Here is a 12,592-nt window from a genome sequence, read left to right as displayed (position 1 = left end):
ACCTAAAACTACCCCCAAATTTCCCCTCAAAATCCCCCCTAAAATTCCCCCAAAAATTAAACAAAAAAAAAAAAAAAAAATCCCACCCAAAACTCCCAATAACATTGCCAAAAAAAAATTCTCCAAAAATTCCCCCCACAAATTCTGCCAAATTAAACAAAGAATTCCCCAAATTCTAACCCTGGGATCCCAAAAAAATCACCCAAAACTCCCCGAAAAATTTCCTTCAAAATTCCTGAAATTTTGGAGGGTTTTTTTGAATTCTGGGGGGAATCTTCAAGACAATTCTGAGGATTCAGGGGAATTTTAAGAGGAAATGTGGGGAGATTTTGGGGAGAATTTAAGGAAATTTTGGGGGAGATTTTGGGGGGATTTGGGGAATATCGGGTGTATCCTTGGGGGAATTAGGGGAAACCTGGGGATTTTGGGAAGTTCTGAGAGGACTTTGGAGAAATTTGGAGGGATGCTGGAAAGCATTTGGGAATTTTGGGTGGCTTAGGTGGGATTTGGGGGCGTCCTGACGGAATTTTGGGGCTATGGGACTCAAAATTTGCGGGGGCTTTGGCCGTAAGAGGGTTCTGAGGGCTGGGGGAAGGGGCTTGGTGAAGGGAGAGGGGCTTGATGGTTGGGGAGCAGCAGGGGTGGAAAGACAACAGGAGGGGCCTGAGAAAGCCTCAAAGAAGATGGGGGAGGGGCCTAGAGAGAGGGAAGGGTTTAAAGGGTGGGGGAGGTGCTTAGGGGAACAGTCAGGGAAGGGTGAGGGAGGGACTCAAGGAGTGGGGGAGGAGGTTAGGGAAGGACTTGGGCAGGGGAGGGGCTTGAACACATGGGGGACAGTCCCAACGATGGTGGATGTGGGTCTCGGGGTTGATGGGCATGTCCAAAACCCCTCCCCCACCCCCGCCTTCCCCTTTTCCTCCCCATGTCCACCAGGGGCCACTGTGGTCCTGAGTGACCATTGTGAAAAAGGAGCTCAGCTCAGGGGCGCTGTGTGTGCGCCAGAGACCAGTGCCTGCAGCCCTGGGGGTGGAGCCTGGAGCCGTAGGGGTGGGGCCTGGAGCCCTGGGGGTATGACTAAAGACCTGGGGGCGACGACTAAATATCTGGGGGCAAGGCTTCAAGACCTGGGGTAGATGACTGGAGACCTGGAGGCGAGAACTAAAGACCTGGGAGAGGAGCCTGGAGCCCTGGGGGCGGGGCCTAGAGTTGTGGGGTCGAGGACAAAAGACCTGGGGGAGGAGCCTGGAGCCCTGGGGCAGGGCATGGAGCCCCAGCCACCCCTTCCTCACTCTATGGGCTTGATATTGGCCCTTGCAAACTTTCTCCCTCACCTGGGGCTGGTCATGGTTTCGTGCTCCCAAAAGAGCTGGATGAGCTCCAGTCTGCACAGGGTGTTCCACCAATGATGAGGTGCCAGGTGGAGGAAAGAGGGGCTGAGGTGAGAGGAAACAGGAGGAGGGGGCAGGCAGGGGAAAGAGGGGCTGAGGTGAGGGGAAGAAGGGCAAAAAAACCTCAGGAAAGAGGGAATCAAAGCATCTGGAGATATTAAGGGAAGGGGAATTGGAGGGAATTTCACAGTGTGGATGATACAGCAATCAATAAAGCCATCTTTGGAACCTCTGCTGCCATCCCAGGATCTCATTCCCAGCTAGCTAAGGTCTGCAAGCCAAGATGAACCTCACAAAAGAGCTGCCTGCCTAATTGTTTGGCATGGCTTGCACTAAGACCTTGGAGCTGAATTCTGCCTCGAGGCACCCAGGTTACCCTCGAGTTACCTGGGTCTCGCTGCAGCCGGGAGCCAAAACCATCCCAGCTCCGGCAGCTACATAAGGGGGATTTTTTTGCTAATTTTTCCATAATTTTGGGGGAATTTTGGCGGTTTTTTTGAATTCTGGTGGGAATTTTGAGGGGGGATTTCGGGAAATTTTTGGGAGGTTTTGAGGGAATTTTGGGGGAGCTTTGTGGAAGTTTTCAGGAAAATTTGGGGGAATTTTGGGTAATTAGGCAAAAATTGGGGGATTTGTTTTGGAGGAATTTTTGGGGAATTTTGGAAAATTTTGGGAATGTGGGAGGAGATTTGCAGGGATTTTGGGAAATTTTGGGGGAAAATTGGGGAATTTTGGGAAATATGGCAAAATCTGGGGAAAACTCGACAATTTTAGAGAAACCTGGAGAATTTGGGAAGGAGATTTAGGGGGATTTGGGGAGTTTTTGAGGGAATTTTAGAGAATATGGGGAAAAATTAGGGTATTTGGAGTGCAATTCTGGGGAGATTTTGAGGGAGTTTTGGGGAAATTTAGGGAAAATTATGGGAATTTTGGGTAAATTGCCAAGTTTTTTTATTTTTGCCACCCCTGTAGCGTGGGCTAAGCCTGCCCCATCCTGGGAATGAAGCCCCTCCCACCAGGGCTAAGCCCCACCCCAGTGCATTAACACCTCCCACCACCACTTCAAGCACTCGGGATCCCACCAAAAGTGCACTTTCACAACTGCGGGGCACACCCCCCGCAAGAAAATACACTTTGATATCGGGGAACCCACCAAAAAAACATTGGGGAGACCCCACAAATGGAGGGCCCCACTCCAAAATAATCAAGGACTCCCTCAGAGCCCCCTCAAAATTGTGGGGACTCCCATGAAAAAGTTGGGATGCCCAGAAAGGGACCCCCAAAACAGGGGAGATCCCCAAAATTTGTGGGGGCAAGAGAGCATTAAGAATCCCTCCTGCCCAGATTTTTAGGGTGCCCAAAGTTCCAAAATTGTTGAGGTCTCAACCTCCTGGATTACGGGACCGCCCTACACTGAAATAAAGGAGAGGTGTGCATACATCTGCTCGGGGTGGGAGGGAGGGCTGTGTTTGTTGGTATTACTGGAACATTTCCCAAAATTTCCTGGAAAATCCACTAAAATTCCAGAAGAATTGACAAAATTCCCAATAAAATTCCCAATAAAATTCCAATAAAATTCAAAAAAATTACCCAAAAATTCCACCAAATTCCTACCCTGGGATCCCCAAACAGTCCCTAAAATCACAAAAGTGATTTTGTGTCACAAAAGTCACAAAAAATTCCCAGCAAAATCCCCCGAAAAAATTCCCCCAAAATCCCTAACTATTCAAAAAGTAAAATCCCTAAAATTTCCACAAAAATTTCCCCTCAAAAATTCTCCAAAAAATTCCAGAAAAATCCTCCAAAAATCCCCCAAATTCCAACCCAGGGATCTCCAAATATTACCTAAAACTACCCCCAAATTTCCCCTCAAAATCCCCCCTAAAATTCCCCCAAAAATTAAAGAAAAAAAATCCCCCCCAAAATTCCCAATAACATTGCCAAAAAATCCTCCAAAAATTCCCCCCACAAATTCTGCCAAATTACACAAAGAATTCCCCAAATTCTAACCCTGGGATCCCAAAAAAATCACCCAAAATTCCCTTCAAAATGCCTGAAATTTTGAAGGGTTTTTTGGAATTCTGAGGGGAATCTTCAGGGCAATTCTGAGGATTCAGGACAATTTTGAGGAGGAATCTGGGGAGATTTGGGGGAGAATTTAAGGAAATTTTGGGGGAGATTTTGAGGGGATTTGGGGAATATCAGAGGTATCCTTGAGGGATTTGGGGGAAATCTGAGGATTTCAGGGGGTCCTGGGAGGATTTTGGAGAAATTTGGGGGGATGCTGAAAGCATTTGGGGATTTTTGGGGGCCTAGGAGGGATTTGGGGGGGGTCCTGAGGGAATTTTGGGGCTCTGGGACTCAAAGTATGGAGGTTTTTGGCGTTGAGAGGAAATTTTGGGGTCATTTTGAGGTGGACTTGAGGTTTTGGGGCTTCTTGACCTCTGTTTTTGGGGTCCTTGAGCTCATTTTCAGGATGCCAGGAATGCTGGGAGGCCATGGGGGAGGTGTGGGCAGTGTTCCAGCCCATCCTGGCCAAAGTGATCCAGCTGAGGCAGTGCCTGGAGCATCTGCAATCACACCTAGGCAGGAAGGAGACAAATGGATGGAAGTCAGGTATCAGGTAATACTCCCTGGTTTATCCCAGAAACCCTAAAATGCCCAATTTCTGCCCCAAATACTCACACTCCAGCCCAAAATCCCCAAACCCAGGCAAAAATCCCCAAAGCCACCCCAAAGTTATTCCCAAACCCTATCCTAAAAACCCCCAAATGCCCAAATGGAGCCCAGAGCGGGGCTCAGCTGCCTCCCCTCAGCTGCATATTAAGGGGGACACGCAGCAGGTTGATCGGGAAGTCTGAACCTTCCAAGTACCTCAGCCAGTGGAAAAGGGAGAGGGAGACGCGGCCGGGAAAATCAGGATAGAAAGCAAGCTGCGTTTTACAGATTCCATGGCAAATGCCGCAGGACCTTTCCCTTGTTCACCAATAAACTCACTTTGATAGGACTCCTCTGTCTCCTTTGGGCACACAAACCTCTTGCGGCGTGAATTTTCCCGCACAGCCCCGGGCACAGGGCAGCACCTCTGTGCTCCCCACAGGAACCGGGACGAGCCAGCCCTGCTCCGGCAGCGGCTCCTGCCGAGGCCCAGCGGGAAGGAGACCGCGGGCAGCCGCTCCCGCAGCGCCCTCAGCCCAGGGGAACACGGGCCGGGCACGGCACAACGAACCCGCCAGAGCCCCCTGCCGCCCCCTCCGCCCGCAGCGAGCCCCGAGCCCCGCAGAACCGAGCGCGGTTCCCACCTGCGCCGGGGCCGCCTCCGAGCTCCGCCGCCGCCTCACCGGGCTCCGGCCGCTGCCGCCGCTCCCGGGCCCGCACAGACGATCCAAATATGGCGCCTTTGGCCTCGGGGCCGGGCTTCTCCCCGCTCTGCCCAATCAGCGCGCGGGAACGAGGAGTGACGGCAGCATCAGCCAATGGCAGCGAGGGGCGGGCTGTGCACGCCGCGCGCGCTCTCAAAGCCCCGGGGCTGTGTGAGGGGAAAGCCGCAGGTGAGGAACAGCCTGGAACGGGCCCGGGCCCGAGGCGGGATTGGCCTGGAAACACCAACAAAGTTCTCCGCAGCTCCCGGCACGCCTTTCCCAGCCCTGCGTGTTACGTGGCTCCGGCTCAGCGGGAAGCCCTGGAGCCTCGCTTCTCCTACCCGTAATTAGGAGCATCAGTGCTTGGCTTTGATTTCCCCCACAATGGGAAAACTGCCCCAAACCCCTGTGGATGAGTGGAGTCCTTCGCACAGTCTCCACCAATGCAGACACGCCTACAAGCACAAGACCTGTTGTACTCAGAGAGCTCGTGTGCATTATTAGTTACAGTATAATATTAAATAAATAGTAATAATAGGAGAGTTAACAAAAAGAGAGAGGACTAAAACCCAAGAAAAACAAGTGATGCACAGTACAATTGCTCACCATCCCATCCCCAAGGAGTGGTAAGTGGCTCCAGGCCAACTCCCCCCCGTTTATATACCAAGTATGATGATCTGTGCTATGGATTATCTCTTCAGTCCCTTTCTGTCAGCTCCCTTGCAGCTTCTCATGCACCTCTATGCTGGCAGAGCATGGGAAACAGAAAAGTCCTTGACTTGGGGTAAGCACTACTTAGCAACAGCTAAAACAGCAGTGTGTACCAACATTATTCTCATACTAAATCCAAAACACAGCACTGTACCAGCTCAAATTGTAAGGTGTCCTCCTCTTCTCCTGGCTGGCCTGCCCTCCTCTTCTCACGTTGTTTATACTTTGGGCCTGGAATCTGAAGAAACTGTCCTTGAGTCCATAGCTGGTATTGGACTGTTTTGCCTTTATCACCCTAAAGCACAACGGAAATCATACCCAAGCAGAACAGAAAACTCGGATCTTAAGGCATCATTTGGAAGAAAATTAACTCTATCCCAGCTGAAACCAGGAGAGAGCATGATATGGATTTAGGGTCTACTTCTCCATCCGAGGACAGTGTGGCTGGTTAGCAAGTGTGAATTGTGCGGAATAGATATTCCTGCATCTATCTATCTCCTTTTAAAGGAGAGAATGTAAAGTAAGCATTACTGTTTGGAAACAGCCTGCTGGAAAGGTTTTCTTAGCCTCAGATGCCCTTTCCATCTGCACACATAAGAAACCCTTCATAAGGTTCTCATTTCCTCTTTACCTTTTTTATATAGCCCATAATAAGATCCCTAATGCATGGATCTCACTAGCAGGGAATGGCTCTAGCAGGGAGACTTTAACCCTCTGTTTCAGCAGGATCAGCAATGGAGCTTTTGGTCCACTGCAGGTGTAGGTAGGATTTCTGCAGCCTCCTGCACCAAACCCTCCCTTCCTGCTGGGAGATGCTCAGATGGACCTGAGCCAGGTAGTGTTTGTGGGAATTTGCCCCTCTCCTTCAAATGCTTGGGAAGCTGTACAAGGAAGATTAGCAGTACTTTGCCAAGCTGCAAAATGTGGAGAGAGATGGGTTTGTTCAGTCAGCAAAAGGTACAGCAAGGGAAATTCTACCTAAATATTCTGAAAATAATCCTGGTGAGACTAGGAACAAGAGAGTTATAAAAGCATGTGAAAGTGTGACTTCTCATCCTGATCCTTTAGGGGAAAAAAGACACTAAAGATATGACCCCAGGGGAGTGCAAATGGTCACAGCAGGGCACCACACCAGATACAAGTCCGTGTTAAAACCCTCTCACTGGCTTGGGTGAGATGCAGGGCACAGTATAACCCAGCCCAAAAGATGTTATGGCTTGGTACCCCTTGCTTGGGGCACAGCTCCTCCTGGGTGTCAGGAGCCTGGCTGGGATCTCATCTGGGAAAAGCAGCGCATGGAGCTGATGGAGCTGTTACAACAGATGGGTGCAGATGGTGCCAGGAAGAGGGATTCCCAGAGCACGTGCCAGCAGATCTGGCTGGTTCCTGGGTTTCTGACAGCTGCTTCCTCCCACAGCTCCTGGACAGGAGACAAAACGTGATTTCTTGCTCCTTCCACACAAAGACGGCTGTGAAAGTCTGATTTATGCTGAACACTCTGGAAAAGAAGAAAGCTTGGCTGTGGAACCAAGTTCAGGTCTCAGCCAGGAGAACCTTGTATGGCATCAGCAAGTTTCAGCCATGCAAACTGAATTTGTATCCAAACAGAGCCCTGTTTCATCACTGTTGCCTCTCCTTTTCTCACTGCACAGGGTCAGACTACCTTTTCCCTGAACAAGCCCTCACATCCATTCATAGGATCAGGGATAGGCTGGAATGTTGTAGACAAAGTTTTTCCCTTTTTATCTTTCCTTTTTTCTTTCGTTTTTTCCAATTTTTTATATTTTATTTTTTTCTCCTCTTCTGCAAGGCACAGCCATACACGTCACAGCTCTGTCTTTCCCTGAGATGATTCCCAGCTGCTAAAATGTACTGAAAGAAGTCCACCTGTCTGTGAGCCTGTCGCCAAAAGCTGCGTCTGAGCATGGCCTCATGTTGTGTGACCCCAGGCAGTCTGGAGGAGTGCTCAGAGCACTGGGGAGAAGGAATTTCTTGGCTCAGTTGCCAGCCATGAAGGTGAACAGGTGAGCTTTATTACCCGTGCCTTTGTTTCCCCAGGTGGATGCAGCAAGCCGAAGGCCACCATGTCCTTTTTCTCCAGACCCACCACATCCTGGATGATCCTGAAAGCAGGTTATGGGAGTGTGTCCTGGTTCAAAGGACAGGTGTCTGCCAATAGAGGCAGAAGCTTCTCTTTGAAATGGAGCATGCAAAACCCCTCCCTCCAAATTATTATAATTTTGAAGTTAAGGGGCTCTCAGGAAAAGATAAGGGAATTAGGAGTAACAGCTCTTTACTATGAAAATTAAAATAGAAATACAGTATTACAAAGAACAATCCCAACCCTGACAGAGTCAGAATACAACCTGACACTCTGACAGTCAGGGTGTTGGTAGCAGTCTGATTAAATGGTGGCTGCATCCTCCTGCAGTGGCAGATGTGGGTTCAGCTGAAGCAGTGCTCCTGTAGAAGGTGCAGTTTTCTTCTGAAAGTCCAGAGATGATGTGGAAAGGTCCAGCTTTTCCTCTGGAATCCAGTGGAAAGAAAGCAACTTACTGTCCAAAATCTCAGTTTTTGTCTAGGTAGGAAAGGCTTGGCTCCTGCCCCTGGCTGGAGCATCTCCCAGTGTGTGATGTAATTCTATCACTTATACAGTGGGACTTAATGGCCCATTAGCAGATGATATCTTCCTGGAGGGAGGATAAGTTGTGGAAAAGATAAAGATGATTTCAGATAACTACTCCCTTCTAACTTTTAGTTGTTTTCAGCAAGGTAACTAAAATCCTAATTTTCTAAGATTAGTGTTTCATTCCCCACTTCTCCTTTGAAATGAGTACATTCTTTTACTCAATATGGGGATTTCTCTTCATCTATCCAAGACACATGATGACCATCTCTTAAGACCAAGCCATACGCCTTTGATAGTGATGCTAAGTCTGCTACTTGTTGTAATATTCTCCAATTCCAAACAAGTACAGCAATAGGCAAAATCAAACTTATACTGACTAAAATAAGCAGCACAGTGATTGGCTGAATCAAGGCATTAAGCAAACCAGTTGCTGTTGGTGATCATCCAAATAGCACATCCCACCAATGATGAGAAAGATGTTCTTCAAATCTTTTAAAAACCCCTTTTATGGTGTATCATGATCAAAGTCCTTTTCCCTGCATCTTCAATCTCTTTTAAAATTTTTCTTAATTCCTGATGTTTCAGTAGCTGAGCGACTAGGGTTAAATTCATTCCTATAGGCGCAGGCAGTATTTCTTGCCCAGTAACCAGGTTTGCCTTTATGTACTGATGTGATATTACAGGTGCTTGATAGGAAAAGTTGCATTCTCTGATTTTAGCAAAATTGCAAATACATAAATTGAACTGAGTCTCATCTACGATTTGATTGTTTATTATTATGGTGGTACATGCTGTTCTGAGACGGACACAACCTCGTCCAATATACACAAGTGAAGTTGTTTGGTTGGTTAGATGCATTTTAAAGTGGCAATTGCTTTGGTTTGTGTCTAGGGAAGTATCTTTGTTATTTTCTGAAGTTCCCTCTCATATATATCCCAATTGTTTTCTCATAGAACAGGGTTCTAGGTTAATGGTCTGTCATTTTCCTTCAACTTCTCGTGCCCACATTTTATGTTCAGAAGGATACAGGACAGTCCCTTCATGATTTAGTCCTAGAGCAACTATTAGGTGTATTAAGCTTACAGATGCACAATGTATAGTTAAAACAAAAGCTGTCACTGTATTTGTCTCAGGGTCATAGGTAAAATTAACTAAAACCCACCAAGGTTGAAGCTCTCTTTCCATTTTAGAGGCATTATCCCAAACAATTTTGCGAATTTCAGCAGGGAATATCCCTTTCTTACCTTCCCTGATAACTGCGGCAGCCACTGACTGCATCCACATTTGTGCTTGAGTACATCCCAGAGCCAGAGAAATGTTTGCACTAGCTGTGCCTGGTGCTTTAATTATTATCTCATGGTCTTGCTCTTCTATATTTTTTCATTTTGGAAATATTTTGGTTAGTTTCCAAAGATTGTTACCTAGTGCTAATAAAGAAGATTGCAAAGGCCGCTGTAATTTAACTAAATTACTTCCCATCACAGTCAGTTTGTTCATTAATGCCTCCGAATCCATTGTGTTTAAAACTCCCAATTCTGTTTCTAATATCACAGTCAGGTCTTTCTTTTTTTAAAACTAGAGGGCATACGATTTTGAAGCCAAGTAGTCCATTCCACAAAAGGGGTTTTGAGAAATGGGGCACATTCTGGCGGAATGGTAGAAGCATTTACCAAATTCCCAATTTTACTCGTTTCAGAGGCCATTCTGGGTTAGTTAGCAGTCTCTGAATTCCTGTTTTCTTGATAGCATATGGTCCAATTTAAGTAATTGTGGGAATTATAGGTTGTTCCTTTTTCTTTGAAATAATTGAGTCTGCATCATTACAGCCCTCTCTGACACTGGTAGGGTTGATTTGGCTTTGATTTTGTGAAACTCGATGCAACATTGAGTAATGTTAAAATCAAGATCAAACCCTTTTGCGGCGCATCCTTCAATTTTAAGTCTAAATTCAGGACACGTGGTCAAACATTTGTCACAGCATCCAGGACCAGCTTGGGTGAGTTCCATGGGTGGATGGTAAGCCTTATGGAACCCATCTTGTACGAATGCATATTCACATCCCCAAACATTCCTCCCTTCTCACATACTTGCATTCATGAGCCTTAACATTTTGCTTAAAGCCCTATGAGAGCAGGGATCGTAAGCTGTCCCTTGGCATCAATAAATCCCGGTTACAATGTACTGATGTGGTGTTGCTTTGACTCTTATTGTAGTCGTGGCAATGACCACAAGGGTCACAACCATTTGCAGTATGTCCATGATAGCTGTAAGTTCATTACTCGCTGTTCTTGGTGAATTTCAGCTTTAGGTGTCTGTCACCAGGTGCAATTTTTCAAATTTCTTTAGGAGCCTTCTTCACTCAGGAGTGATGGATCCACGCCTTCTGTTCTTTGATCTTGACTGCCGTGAAGGTGATGAGGAGTACCTGGAATGGTCCTTCCCACTGTGGCTCCAAAATCTTCTCTGCAAAAGACTTTTAATAGAGATCTTTCCATTTGGAATTAATGCTGCCTCGACTATTTCCCTGGGTACCTCACCTTTGGCTGTGTCTTTTGCCTCTCTGACCGCCAGCATATTTCCTTCTTCCAATTCTGAGCTCACTTTTTGGTGTGCCCTGATGTGCATAATAGCTACATTTTCAGGTAACTGAACTGCATCTAAAAGTTTTAGTATTTCTTGTGCGTGTTTAATATTTTTTCCTTGTGAGTTTAGCAGTCCTCTTTCTTTCTAAATAGCTCTGTGTGCATGAACCACCCCAAATGCATACCTGGAGTCTGTATAAATGTTGATTACTTTTCCTTTTGCCAGGTCTAAGGCCCGGGTTAAGGTGATTATTTCAGCTTTTTGTGCAGAGGTATTTGTTGGCAATGGTGCATATTCTATTACCTCTCTGCTTGTGGTAACTGCATACAGCATGTCTTTTTCCACTGATGATACAGCTGCTCCCATCAGTGAACCAGCTCTCAGCATCCTCGAGAGGGGTGCCCTTCAGATCTGGGCGACTGGAGTAGGTGGCTTCAATGGTCTCCAGGCTGTCGTGGATCACTGGTTCTCCCATACGCCTGCTAAGGAAAGAAGCTGGGTTCACAATGTTAGTTACCACAATTTCAACATCATCTTGTTCTACCAGTATGGCCTGGTACTTTAGAAATCTTTGTGGGGACAGCCAATGTCCCCCTTTCGCCTCCAGGACTGCAGAGTCTGTGTGGGATAGTAGCACGGTCATCTTCTGGCCTAGGGTGAATTTGTGTGCCTCTTGGATGTTCACTGCTACTGCTGCAACAGCTCTGAGACACCCTGGCCACCCCTTGGCTGCCATGTCCAGCTGTTTGGAGAGGTGGGCGACTGCCATCCAGTACGGCCCCAGGTCCTGTGCTAGTACTCCCAGAGCAATCCCTTGTTTTTCGTGAGAAAACAGAAAGAATGGTTTACTCACATTTGGAAGTCCCAGGGCTGGAGCTGACATAAGAGCTTTCTTTAGTTGGTTGAAGGCTCGTGTTGCTTCTGTTGTCCACTGAAGATCCCTGCTCCCTTCCGTGATTAAGGCATACAGGGTTTAACAAAAAATCCATAGTTATAAATCCACAGTCTGCACCACCCCATCATGCCTAGAAAGGTTCTCAGTTCTTTTACTCTCTGGGGTTTCGGGGTTTGGCATATTGCTTCCTTGAGGTCTTTCCCCAAGGTCCTTTGTCCAGTACTCATTTCATAGCCCAGGTAAATAACTATTTTTTCACCATCCGTGCTTTCTTTTGGGATACCCGGTACCCCTGCAGGCCCAAAAAGTTTAGGAGGCTTACCGTCCAATCCTCACATGGCTCTTGGGTCTGGGTGGCTATTAAGAGGTCATCCACGTACTGAAGCAGCTGTCCTTCTCCTGGTGGGGGTTCCTAAGACTCCAAACCATTTGCCAGCTGATCTTCAAATATAGTAGGGGAGTTCTTGAGCCCCTGGGGCAGTACACACCATGTGAGCTGAGTTTTACGTCCAGTTTTGGGATTCTCCCATTCAAATGCAAAAATTTTCTGGCTGGCTTCATGGAGAGGGGGCAAAAGAAAGAATCCTTCAAATGTAAAACAGTAAACCAGGTTAGTTCAGGTGTTAAAGAGTTAGCAAGTTGTAGGGGTTAGCAACCACTGGGTATAAATCTTCAGTTATCTTATTAACAGCTCATAAATCTTGTACTAACCTGTATGATCCATCAGGTGTGTTTTTTTGGGTAAAATAGGAGTATTAAAATCAGATTGACACTCCTTTAATAGTCCTATTTGCAAAAAGTTTTCTATGATTGGGCTAATTCCTTCTCAGTCTTCCCTTTTCAAGGGATATTGTTTGACCCTTACCGATTGTTCTCCTTCCTTAAGCTGGATTTGTACTGGTAGGGCATTCTTTGCTCTCCCTGGTATATTAGAGGCACACACTCCAGGGAATACCTGATCCTTTATTTTCTTAATAATTTCTTCTTCATTTTCAACTTCAAGTTTTTTGGTTATTAGCATTAA

Source organism: Oenanthe melanoleuca, unplaced genomic scaffold (genome assembly GCF_029582105.1).
Source record: "Oenanthe melanoleuca isolate GR-GAL-2019-014 unplaced genomic scaffold, OMel1.0 S060, whole genome shotgun sequence".
NCBI lineage: Eukaryota > Metazoa > Chordata > Aves > Passeriformes > Muscicapidae > Oenanthe > Oenanthe melanoleuca.
This window is presented reverse-complemented; position numbering follows the sequence as displayed.